Source organism: Artemia sp. Qi Xiang Cuo, chromosome 6 (genome assembly GCF_049724085.1).
Source record: "Artemia sp. Qi Xiang Cuo chromosome 6, ASM4972408v1, whole genome shotgun sequence".
Taxonomy (NCBI): domain Eukaryota; kingdom Metazoa; phylum Arthropoda; class Branchiopoda; order Anostraca; family Artemiidae; genus Artemia; species Artemia sp. Qi Xiang Cuo.
In genome coordinates, this window is record NC_142799.1 from 13,431,408 (window position 1) to 13,443,808 (window position 12,401).

The following is a 12,401-nucleotide window of genomic DNA, read 5'->3' on the forward strand; positions in this document are numbered from 1 at the left end:
CCCCCATTAGAAATGTGTTCACATGCTAGTGTTATTGTAGCATTGAATGCTGACAAGGAGAAGTATTTGAACTATGAAACAAGTACAAGTGGTAGCACTATCGGAAACGTATGCGTGCGTTGTCATGACACTATGGAATTAAATTTCCTCTGAGTACCAAAAAAATTCAATTATACAAATGGTGGATATGGGAAAGTATCATTTCCAGAGATGTTAGTACTCAAATAGAATGCCAACATAAAAATTATAGTTGATGAAGAGGGGTATCTTCATGCTAGTGCTATAGGTAACATGCTACCTATTGATAGAACCTTTCATCGGCTTTTAGGTATTAGCATTCAAATGAAAGCAAAGAGGAAAAGAAGGGCCTACTCTGCTACTAATATCATAAACCATATCTTGTCTACGTGCCTAAACTGTTACCTGTGTAAAAATAATGTGATAATAGACAGTGAAATTGCCAGAAAAATAAAATGGGTATTGTCAGAAAATATCACTATGGAATATAAAGATGAAACGATGAAAAACAAAGCACCAGCAAACGTTACTGGCATTGATCAAACAGTCAATGAATCAAATAATACCAAAGACGAAAAGCATATTGAACCTGTTCATGAGACACCAGTAAAAATTGTGTATGATTCAAAATTGAATAATGATTATTCCACTGATTACGAACTAAGAGAAGACAATAACTACAATATCAAGAGAGAACATGGTGAACCATTTTATGGAACAGATTCAAAATGTCCAAAGTTAATCATTGATATTAATAATGTATCATAATATATTTTTGTATTAATTTACATAACACTATTTCATTAAAAACATTACATTGTTATGTGTTCATTATTTTTTAGAGTAAGCTAGCACATCAAGCGTTTAGAATGTCTATTAAAACATCGACGATGTAAGAAAAGGAATTTGCGTACATCTATTGTCAAAACACATGGGATAACATTGTCAAAATCTAGGTATCAGAATGAGGAATTGTAGGCAAGTAAGTAAGTAAGTAAGTAAGTAAGTAAGGAAGTAAGTAAGTAAGTAAGTAACAAACTCTTTCTTGAATTCACCTTATGGATACACAATGCAGAAATTTCATTTAAGAAATTATGAAAAAATTGTAAGCAAGTAACAAAAAATTGTAAGCAAGTAACAAACCCTTTCCTGAAGTCACCTCTCGGATCAAACTCTTTATTGATTCAACCTCTTGGATATACAGTACAGATACTCCATTAAATAAATTATGAAAAAATCGCAAGTAAGTAACTTTTTTTCTCTTTATCACAAACAATTTTCACTTAGCTCCATGATGTAGAAATTTAATTCAAGAAATTATGAAAAAATTCTCAGTAAGTAACAATTTCTTTCTTGAAGTCAACTCTTAGATACACAATACGGAAATTTCATTCAAGAAATTATGAAAGTATTTGTAGGTAAGTAACAATCTCTTTATTGATTTCACCTCTTGAATATACAGTACAGATACTTCATTCAAGAAACGTGATTAAACACGTTTTTTGAAACTACATGCTATTTGCATGCCTTTCCTTGGCACCTTTCCAAATGAGCGGGGATTCCCCACTGCTTCCTACACATTGCAAAAAGTGAGCAGTACGAAAACTCCACGTTTTCAACCAGACTGGTTTTTTGGTTTTTTAGACAACACGAGAGACATGCAAAGTCGACATATCTTTATTTCATTTTTTTAAATTCAAGAAATTATGAAAAAATTCTCAGCAAGTAACATTTTCTTTCTTGAATTCAACTCATGTGTAGAAATTATGAAAAAATTCTCAGTAAGTAACAATTTATTCCTTGAAGTCAACTCTTGGATACACAATACGGGAATTTCATTCAAGAAATTATGAAAAAAATGTAACTAAGTAGCAAATTCTTTCTTGAATTCACTTGTTGAATAAACAAAAAGACATTTCATTCAAGAAATTATGACAAAATTCTAAGTAAGTAACAAACTCTTTATTGTTTTCACGAGTTAGATATACGATGTAGAAATTAAATTCAAGAACTTATGAAAAAATTGTAACTAAGTAGTAAATTCTTTCTTGAATTCACCTGTTGGATAAACAAAAAGACATTTCGTTCAATAAATTACGACAAAATTCTAAGTAAGTAACAAACTCTTTATTGTTTTCACGAGTTAGATATACGATTTAGAAATTAATTTCAAGAAATTTTGAAAAAATTCTCAAGAAGTAACCATTTCTTTCTTGAAGTCAACTCTTTGATACACAGTACGGAAATTTCATTCAAGAAATTATGAAAATATTTGTAAGTAAGTAACAAACTCTTTATTGATTCCACCTCTTGGATATACAGTACAGATACTTCATTCAAGAAATTATGAAAAAAATCGCAAGTAAGTAAGTAACATTTTTTTCTCTGTCAACTCTTAGATACACAATACGGAAATTAAATTCAAGAAATTATTAAAGTATTTGTATGTAAGTAACAGTCTCTGGAATGACTTAGTATATTGAATATATAGTAAAGATACATCATTAAAGAAACGTGATTACTAAATTTTCGTTACTACAAGATCTGTTATTAACTTTGATAGGCACATGTTCACTATATTGAGGCTTCCAAGCAGGTACAGACACCGTGTACAAAGTGAGCAGTACGAAAACTCCACGTTTTCAACCAGACTGGTTTTTTAGACAACCCACCCACAGAGATGACACACACAGTACGGAAATTTCATTCAAGAAAGTATGAAAACAATATTGGTAAATAAGTAACAAGCTCTTTATTGATTTCACCTCTTGAATATAAAGTTCAGATACTTCATTCAAGAAAAACGTGATTAAACACGTTTTGAAACTACATGCTATTTGTATGCCTTTCCTTGGCAACTTTCCAAACGAGCGAGGATTCCCCACTGGTTCCTACACATTGCAAAAAAGTGAGCAGTACGAAAACTCCACGTTTTCAACCAGACTGGTTTTTTAGGGACCAATCAGGCGAGATAAGAAAATTCGACATATCGTTATTTCATTTTTTTTTAGTTTCATTTAGACGAGGTTACGTGCGCCTACGTAACCCCGTCTAAATGAACCTTAAAAAAAATGAAATAAAGCTATGTCGACTTTGCATATCTCTCCTGATTGGTCCCTAAAAAACCAGTCTGGTTGAAAACGTGGAGTTTTCGTACTGCTCACTTTTTTGCAATGTGTAGGAACCAGTGGGGAATCCCCGCTCGTTATGAAATGTGCCCAGGAAAGGCATGCAAAGAGCATGTATTTTCAAAACGTGTTTAATCACGTTTTTCTTGAATGAAGTATCTGTACTGTATATTCAAGAGTTGAAAGCAATAGAGAGCGTGTTACTTACTTCACAATATTGTTTTTATAATTTCTTGAATGAAATTTCCGTATTGTGTGTGTCATCTCTGTGGGTGTGTTGTCTAAAAACCAATCTGGTTGAAAACGTGGAGTTTTCGTACTGCTCACTTTTTGCAATGTGTAGGAAGCAGTGGGGAATCCCCTCTCATTTGGAAAGGTGCCAAGCAAAGGCATGCAAATAGTATGTAGTTTCAAAACGTGTTTAATCATGTTTCTTGAATGAAGTATCTGTACTGTATATTCAAGAGAAGAAATCAATAAAGAGACTGTTACTTACTTACAAATACTTTCATAATTTCTTGAATTTAATTTCCGTATTGTGTATCTAAGAGTTGACAGAGAAAAAAAAATTTTACTTACTTACTTGCGATTTTTTTCATAATTTCTTGAATGAAGTATCTGTACTGTATATCCAAGAGGTGGAATCAATAAAGAGTTTGTTACTTACTTACAAATATTTTCATAATTTCTTGAATGAAATTTCCGTACTGTGTATCCAAGAGTTGACTTCAAGAAAGATATGGTTACTTCTTGAGAATTTTTTCATAATTTCTTGAAATTAATTTCTACATCGTTTATCTAACTCGTGAAAACAATAAAGAGTTTGTTACTTACTTAGAATTGTGTCGTAATTTCTTGAACGAAATGTCTTTTTGTTTATCCAACAGGTGAATTCAAGAAATAATTTACTACTTAGTTACAATTTTTTCATAATTTCTTGAATTTAATTTCTACATCGTATATCTAACTCGTGAAAACAATAAAGTTTGTTACTTACTTAGAATTTTGTCATAATTTCTTGAATGAAATGTCTTTTTGTTTATTCAACAAGTGAATTCAAGAAAGAATTTGCTACTTAGTTACAATTTTTTCATAATTTCTTGAATGAAATTCCCGTATTGTGTATCCAAGAGTTGACTTCAAGAAAGAAATTGTTACTTACTGAGAATTTTTCATAATTTCTACACATTAGTTGACTTCAATAAAGAAATGGTTACTTACTGAGAATTTTTTCATAATTTCTTGAATTTTAAAAAATTAAATAGAGATATGTCGACTTTGCATGTCTCTCGTGTTGTCTAAAAAACCAAAAAACCAGTCTGGTTGAACAATTAGAGTTTTCGTACTGCTTACTTTTTGCAATGTGTAGGAAGCAGTGGGGAGTCCCCGCTCATTTGGAAAGGTGCCAAGGAAAGGCATGCAAATAGCATGTAGTTTCAAAAAACTTGTTTAATCACGTTTCTTTAATAAAGTATCTGTACTGTAGATTCAAGAGGTTAAATAAATAAAGAGATTGTTACTTACCTACAAAGAATTTCAGAATTTCGTGAATGAAATTTCCATTTTGTGTATCTAAGAGTTGACATCAAGACAGAAATTTTTGGTTAGTGAGAATTTTTTCATAATTTATTTAATTAAATTTATACATCATGGAGCTCAGTGAAATTTGTGTGTGATAAAGAGAAAAAAGTTACTTACTTACGATTTTTTTTCATAATTTCTTTAATGGAGTATCTGTACTGTAAATACAAGATGTGGAATCAATAAAGAGTTTGATCCGAGAGGTGACTTCAGGAAAGGTTTTTTTACTTTCTTACAATTTTTTGTTTCTTTCTTACAATTTTTTTCATAATTTATTAAATGGAAGTCATGAGATATGTATCCATAGGGTAACTTCAAGAATCAGTTTGTTAATTACTTACTTACTTCCTTACTTACTTAATTGCATACTTGCTTACTTACTTACATACAATTTCTCATTCTGATACCTAGATTTTGACAATGTTATCCCATGTGTTTTGACAATAGATGTATGCAAATTCCTTTTTTTACATCGTCTATGTTTAAATAGACATTCTACAAGCTTGATGTGCTAGCTTACTTTAAAAAAAAATAAAAACATAACAATTTAATGTTTTTAATTAAATAGTGCTATGTAGAATATTAATACAAAAATATATTATGATACATTATTAATATCAATGATTAACTTTGGACATTTTGAATCTGTTCCATAAAATGGTTCCCCATGTTCTGTCTTGATATTGTAGTTATTGTCTTCTCTTGGTTCGTAATCAGTGGAATAATCATTATTCCATTTTGAATCATACACAATTTTTACTGGTGTCTCATGAACAGATTCAATATGCTTTTCGTCTTTGGTATTATTTAATTCATTGACTGTTTTATCAATGCCAGTAACGTTTGCTGGTGCTTTGTTTTTCATCGTTTCATCTTTATATTCCATAGTGATATTTTCTGACAATACCCATTTTATTTTTCTGGCAATTTCACTGTCTATTATCACATCATTTTTACACAGGTAACAGTTTAGGCACGTAGACAAGATATGGTTTAGGATATTAGTAGCAGAGTAGGCCTTCCTTTTACTCTTTGCTTTCATTTGAATGCTAATACCTAAAATCCTAAAAAAGGTTTTATCAATACGTAACATGTTATCTGGTGAACGATAATGAAGATGTTCCTCTTAATCAACTATAATTTTTATACTGGCATTATCTTAGAGTAATAACCTCTCTGGACATGATACTTTACCATATCCATCCAGTGTATAACTGAATTTTGTTGGTAATCCGAAGAAATTAAATTTCTTACTGTCATGAAAACGCACTCATACGTTTCCGATAGTGCTACCACTTGTACTTGTTTCATAGTTCAAATACTTCTCCTTGTCAGCATTCAATGCTACAATAACACTAGCATGTGAACACATTTCTAATGGGGGTCATCCACATGTTCAATATGCACTTCATCTTTGCTATTATTTGGTTCATTAATTGTTTGATTAATGGTAGTGAAGTTTGCTGGTACTTTTTTTTTCATCGATTCATCTTTATATTCCTTAGTGATATTTTCTTCCAATGCTCTTTTTATTTTTCCGGCAATTTCACTGTCTAATACAACATTATTTTTACAAAGGTAACAGTTTCGGCACGTCGACAAGATATGGTTTATGATATTAGTAGAAGAGTATGCATGTCTTCTTTTGATCTTCCGTTGAACGCTAATACCCGAAAGTTGACGATGGGGTGTAACAATAGGTAGCATGTTACCACAAGCACTGGCAAGAAGATGTCCCTCTTCATCAACTATTATTTTTATGTTGTCATTTTCTTTGAGTGCTATCATCTCTGGATATCTCACTCTTGCATATCCATCCTAACAAGAGTTGAATTTTTTTTATACTCCAAAGAAATTAAATTCCTTACTGTCATGATAATGCACACTTACATTTCCAATTGTGTTACCATTTTAACTTGTTTCGTAGTTTAAATACTTCTCCTTGTCAGCATTCAATGCTACTATAACATTGACATGTGAACACACTTTATTAAAATGCTCCATCTTCACTTTTTTTAAAGATATGACTTATGGGTTTATCGTACTACTGCGTAAGAGATACTGATTTAATACATGCAATAGACTAGGTAGTGTCGATATTCGGACATAGAATATCAGTGGGAAAGCCATATTGTGTCTGTGACCAATCACAGAGTACAATTGTTAGAACCGCAAGCATATTTTATAATTTTAAGATACGTACAAAAAAAAGTTTAGTAATTTCGAAGTTTAAAAAAATAGTTTGCTTTTACGAAAAAAAAAATATTGAATTAGAACCATCAGTCCTCATTATTATGAGTATCCGAAACTGGACTTAAGTTTCACATTTGAATCAGAGAATTGACCTAAGTTTCACATTTGAACGAGATAATTGTATTTTCCATAATTTTCTTACAGGAAACTAGAGTTTATGGTCAAAAGACCTTATTAGCTCAAATTCTACAGAAATAGTTTATTTTTCAATCCATACCTGGACTTAAGTTTCACCTATGAACCAATAAATTGTATTTTCCATAATTTTCTTACAAAAAACTAGAGTTTACGGTCAAAAACCCTTATTAGCTTAGATTTTTCACTAGCAACTCGCCCTCCACTATAACTTCGCTAATACATCCTTCTGCCAATCAATCCCATCTCCCCCAAAACACTTTTCATCCATTTCATGTTAAAATTTTTTATTTAAACTCATACACACGGGTTTTTCGCTATCAACTCGGCCTCCACTATAACTACGATAATACATCCTTCTGCCAATTAACCCATCTCCTCCAAAACACTTTTCAGTCATTTCTTGTTAAAAAAAATTTCTATTTTAACTCATTCACATGGGTTTTTCCACATTTGAACCAGAGAATGGACCTAAGTTTCACATTTGAACGAGAGAATTGTATTTTCCATAATTTTCTTACAGGAAACTAGAGTTTATGGTCAAAAACTCTTATTAGCTCAGATTCTACAGAAATAGTTTATTTTTCTATCCATATCTGGACTTAAGTTTCACCTATGAACCATCGAATTGTATTTTTCACAATTTTCTTACAAAAAACTAGAGTTTAAAGTCAAAAACCCCTATTAGCTTAGATTTTTCGCTAGCAACTCGCCCTCCACTTTAAATTCGCTAATACATACTTCTGCCAATCAACTCATCTCCCCCAAAACACTTTTCAGCCATTTCTTGTTAAAAAAATTTTTATTTCAACTAATCCAGATTGTTTTTTCTCTATAAACTTTTTTATTGGTTACCAAGTACAGAAAAATAATACGGAATCAGACAACCGAGTCTCTCAAAACCTGTACAGCTCTTAGAGAAGATAAAATAACTACTTATTCAACAAAAAAATTTCGTTTTTAATGAGCACTAATTAAAGAAAAATCAAACGGAGTCAGTTAACAGAGTGTCTCAAACCCCGTAAAGCTCTTTTAAAATATATAAGAACTACTTATTTAACACAACAATTTTTTTTTTAATGTGTACCAAGTAAAGAAAAACCACATGGAAAAGTCCCTTATAATAGCATAGGAAGGAAAATAAGCTCCTGGAATAGCATAGGAAGGGGACATAAACACCGATAAGCGCCTGGGGGGGGGACATAAGCCCTTAAAATAGCATGGGAATTCCTATACACGCAAGCACATAACATGGGAATTCCTATACATACTAGCAAATAACAAAGGAATTCCTATACACGCAAGCAAAATAACGTGGGAATTCCTATACATGCAATCAAATAACATGGGAGTTCCTATAAATTCAAGCAAAGAACAGGAGAATTCCTATACACACAAGCCCATAACATGGGAATTCCTATACACGCAAGCAAATAACATGGGAATTCCTATACACGCAAGCAAATAACATGGGAATTCCTATACACGCAAGCAAATAACCTGGGAATTCCTATACAAGCAAGCAAATAACATCGGAATTCCTATACAAGCAAGCAAATAAGATGGGAATTCCTATACGCGCAAGCAAATAACATGGGAATTCCTATACACGCAAGCAAATAACATGGGAATTCCTATACATGCAAGCAAATAACATAGGAATTCCTATACATGCAATCAAATAACATGGGAATTACTATACAAGCAAGCAAATAAAATGGGAAATCCTATAAACGCAACCAAAAAACAAGGGAATATCTATACCTGCAAGCAAATAAAATGGGAATTCCTATACACGCAAGCAAATAACCTGGGGATTCCTATACACGCAAGCAAATAACCTGGGGATTCCTATACACGCAAGCAAATAACCAGGGAATTCCTATACCAGCAAGCAAAATAACGTGTTTAGTCATGGTAACTATCTCTTATAAGATTTTAGTACATAGACATTAAATAAAATAACCAGATAGTTTCTATTCACGAAAGCACATAACTTGGGAATTCCTATATTGGAAATCAAATAGCATAACCATTTCTTTCATTAAAATCAAAGCCACAAAACAAGATCTAGTATATTGAACAATATCTGAGTGGCTCATACGAAATGCCCACGTCAAACGATACTTTCATTGTGCAATTCTTATCAAAAACAAAAAGCTTTATACCCCATTTTCCAATGAGAGTTAGTTTTAGCAACGACACATTCCCAAAAAACTAGTCTTGACTAAAGGCAATTGTCCAAAAAATCAATCACGCTAGGACCCGGTATTGCTGAACTTTGAAATTGCGTAAATCCTCTTGGCAAAGAGTGTAATGACCGAGTGTAATGACCTGTTTACCTACCAGAAAAACCTGTTTGGTACGGGGGCGTTGTAGAATTCAATAGATGGTATATACTTGCCTCCTCCTTAGCCCCTTGCTCTTTATGTTAAAGTTTCATAGTGGTATGCTCAAAGCGTTTATAGGTGCAACAAATGTTGTTAATTGGTAATTTCAAATGTTTCATTCACCGATTATATATTAAATATTTGAACGAAACTTTTTTGGTTTGAAGCAAATGTAATTTAATAAGCTCTTTCATTCTTGAGGCATTGCGAAAAATATTTCTCATCCCATACAGTTGCCTTTTTGCTCGAGAAGTCGTTCCTGAAGCATTTCGGATAAAAATCAAACTTTAGAATAGTGTGGAAGCCCCCCCCCCCCTCCCCTCAAACGCGGAATAATATCAGTTCGTGTTAAATTTCATTGTGGCAACTTGCTTTCATTTGAAAAAGATTTTTTTTTCTTTTTTTTTGAACTTCTGTTTGTTCTCAATACCAAGTCGTACCCTAAATGTAAGGAGGGCTACCGCTCCCTCGGACCTGATTTTAAATCAAAGGTTAAGTTTTGTAGAACAAGACTCTGAGAAAAACAGCTCATTTAATGTAATTATTAAAAAAAACTTTCCGAAAAATAAGTTTTTCAAAGAAAAGTAAATGCCATTTTAAACTTAAGCTCAGCAGATACAAATACCAAACTCAAAACGACCAGAAATCATAGGCAGCGCAATCCCGTTGCTTAATTAAAGAACGATATTGGCACAATGTATTATTTATTTTATTTATTTTTTCTTTCTTTAGGCCAAGGCAGTTCGTATCGAAGGAATTGTCGTAGAAACTTCGAAAAGGGCTCATTCGATTGGAAATTGGAGTGGCTTGTGCCCTTTTTAATAGTCGAAAGCGATTGAGGGAACCTAACGCCCCATCCACCCCCACCATTTCCCCAAACACAACCAATCAAAATTTTGAGATAGCCATTTTGTTCCGCGTAGTTGATTTCTGGATAGAAATATGTTTTGAGGAGGACACTCCTCCACCCCCCTCAGGGCAAGGGTTGTAAGTTATGCCCTGGGGGCATATAAGATTTTTATTGAAAGCGTTGTAGAAACTTCAGAAAAGCTTATTCGATTGGAAATTCAAAAAGCTAGTGTCCTTTTTAATAGTCGAAAGTGATTGGAGGGCAACTATCCCCCCCCCCCCTCACGCCCACCTTTTCCCCAAACACATCCAATCAAAATTTTGAGATAGCCATTTTGTTCAACGTAGTTAAAAGTTCTGAAAATTAGGTCTTTGAGGATGACAACCCTCCGACAACCGTCAGGACAAGGGTTTTATATTATGCCCTGGAGGCATATAAGGTTTTCATAGAAAGCGTTGTCATAGAAACTTCAAAATGGGCTCATTCGATATGAAATTGAAATGGCTAGTGCCCTTTTTAATAGTCGAACGTGATTGGAAGGCAACTAACACCCCTTCCACGCCCACCATTTCCCCAAACACATCCAATCAAAATTTTGAGATAGCCATTTTGTTCAATGTAGTTGAAAATTTTGGCAATTATATCCTTGAGTAAGAGATTCTCCCCATAGTCTTCAGGGCACGGGTTATAAGTTATGCCCTGGGGGCATGTAAGGTTTTTATTGAAAGCTTTGTCGTAGAAACTTGAAACTTCAAAAAGGGCTCGGTCGATTGGAAATTCAAAGGGCTAGTGTTTTTTATTTAATAGTCGAAAGTGATTTGAGTGCAACTAACCCCCCCCCCCCCCCTCCTCACGCCCACCTTTCCCCCAAACACATCCAATCAAATTTTGAGATAGCCATTTTGTTCAAGGTAGATGAAAGTTTTAGTAATAAGGTCTTTAAGGATGATAACCCCCCCCCCCCACAGCCCTCAAGGCAAGGGTTTTAAGTTGTGCCCTGGGGCATATAAGGTTTTTATAGAAAGCGTTGTTGTAGAAGCTTCAAAAAGGGCTTATTCCGTTGGAAATTGAAATGGCTAGTTGCCTTTTTAATAGTCAAAAGCAACTAGAGGACAATTAACCCCCTCTCACGCCCAACATTTCCCCAAACACATCCAATCAATATTTTGAGATAGCCATTTTTTTTCAACGTATGTGAAATTTCGGGAAATTAGGTCTTTGAGGATTACAACCCCCCCCCCCCCAAAGCCCTCAGGGTAAGGGTTGTAAGTTATGCCCTGGAGTCATAGGAAGTTTTTATAGAAGGAGTTGTCGTAGAAACTTCAAAAAGGCTCATTCAATATGAAATTGAAAAGGCTAGAGCCCTTTTTAATAGTCGAAGGTGATTAAAGAACAACTAACCCCCCTCTCACGCCCACCATTTCCCCAAACACACCCAATCAAATTTTTGACATATTAATTTTGTTAAAAGTAGTTGAAAGTTCTGGAAATTAGGTCTTTGATGATGACCCCCCCCCCACAACCCTTAGGGCAAGGGTTGTAAGACGTATTTTGGACATAACACCTTTAAATTAGGTTTTGTTTTCTTAGACCACACTGCCGTTCTAAGACGAACAAATAAAATTTTTATTTTTATTTTATTTGTTCGTCTCTTAAAAAATGAACTATAACTTTCAATTTCCAATTAAATGATCCCTCTATGAAGTTTATACGAGCCTCCCTTTCATAAGAACCATACCTGCCTCTAGGGTATAACTCAGAACGCCTTCCCCCGGGCCCTGGGGGGTTCTATTTACACTGGAGTTTTTTTTATCCGACCTTTGAACTCTTTTTAACAAAATGTCTTATCCGACCTTTGAACTATTTTTAACAAAATTTCTACCTCTAAATTTTCATCAAATGGGTTTTGAAAAAGAAGGCGGGAGGGGGGGGGGGCTAGTTGCCCTCTGATCTGTTTTGACTATTAAAAGGTGAGCTCGAGCTTTCAATTTCCAATCAAATGAGCCCTCTCTGAAGTTTATACGAGCATCCCTTTCATAAGAAACC